Raw genomic sequence first — 1,763 nt, 5'->3', positions numbered from 1 at the left:
GTAAGGAAGAGTGGGCTTTATTTGGATGATTTGACCAATTCAGTTTCTTAGAACATAATTATTGCAATCTGTTTGTATCAACCCTTCCAATATATTGTTCTATCTTTGATAGAACTACTTGAATTAAAATGAATGATTTGTATATTGTTAGAATTTTGCATTTAATTTATTTATAATTGAGATTAATTCAATCAGAATTGTTGTTCGATGAGTTTACAAATGATCAAAAAAATTAGAAAAAGAAACATAAATTCATATAATGATTGTTATAGGAAGTACTTATTCTAAATCTTATAAAAATACCTTTCACATACATATTTAAATAAAAAATATCATATATGGTACGTCAACACAAAATTCTTATTTCTTTGCAATAATTATAATCAAATTAATCATTTTTCCCCGTTTTCTTTTTTTTTTTCAAATTACCATGAAACCACAATTCAAAAGTATAATAATATATTTTGAAATATTAATAAAAATTACTAAGTTTAATTCTTAGGGATGTTATTTTTTGGACAGGTTTAAATTAGATGAACAATATATTTATCCGTTGAACGTTTCGTCCCTATTTGGGACTTCTTCAGCAACTTAAATTTTTTTTATTACGACATATTATTACTTATACAAATACAAAAAACTTACAATTAATAGCGTTATTTTAAAAATTTATCCTTAAACAAAATGAATCAAAAAATGATTTCAACATGAACGAACATCTAATCTATTGATTAACATTAACAAATTATTTCGAAACGTGTTAATCGTTTATTAACAAATCCTCCACTTATCAACTCTCGAATCAATAGGAATCTAAGGATTCGTTAGAGAACTTCAAACTGGGTAGGATTTTAAAAGCACGTAAGAGGAGAAGCCAAAAAAAAAAAAACGAAAAAGAGAAAAAAAGAAAAAAGCAAGGCAAGATAGTCGTGTGTCCTCTCTTTGCGTATAGTCGTGGCCGAAAATCTCGAAGGCAGAAAATTGAAGGCAAGGCCATTGACCGTGGCGTTCCAGATTCGGGTAGGAACGCGTTCCTCGTAGCCTAAATTCTAACCGGACTTCTTGGAACCTCAAATGCGAACAAGAATGACTCTTTCACGTTCGCTATGGAAACTGAATTTGACTTTTACGAATATCTAACGAAAAAAAAGATGAAGAATATGATGCCTTTGACACATCATTCTCTTTCATATCCTTTCTTTCTTTTTCTTATCCCTTTCCTAAACCCTTTTCATCTTATCCAATCGATACACCTGCAAATGTTTTTCCTAATCCTAATGATCCTGAAACTATTACCCTTCTTTTTTTGTTTATCTTTTCTATTTAATATTTAAAAAACATTAATCGTGTCTAATTCGAATGGTATTTCATTGTTAATGTTTTGTTGAAAATTTAGAAATGCATATTATTCGATATAAATCGATAATACATTAATTTGTTCATTGGATTATGAGAGAATTTGTTTGCGTGTAAATATAATTTGATGTTGAGAGGAAAAAATTATAGAGAATTTAAACATCGATATATTAATTATTAAAAATTATCTAATACTTATCGATTAACATTAAAACGTACTCAAATGATCGATTGTCAATTTTTTTTTTGAGGAGAAATTTCCGTGCTATATTTGATCAATTCAAAAATTCTTATTGCATAAATGATATATTATTTGTTATGATTGTTTAAAAATGGGGTTATTTAATTGTGATAAAAATTAGGTATAAGTGAATTATGCTCGTTTCAAGTGTTAACATTTAATTTCC

This window comes from Polistes canadensis, unplaced genomic scaffold, assembly GCF_001313835.1.
Source record: "Polistes canadensis isolate GaletaPanama2010 unplaced genomic scaffold, ASM131383v1 scaffold_282, whole genome shotgun sequence".
In the NCBI taxonomy this organism is placed as follows: domain Eukaryota; kingdom Metazoa; phylum Arthropoda; class Insecta; order Hymenoptera; family Vespidae; genus Polistes; species Polistes canadensis.
The sequence above is the reverse complement of the archived record's forward strand: the minus strand, read 5'-3'. Positions refer to the sequence as shown.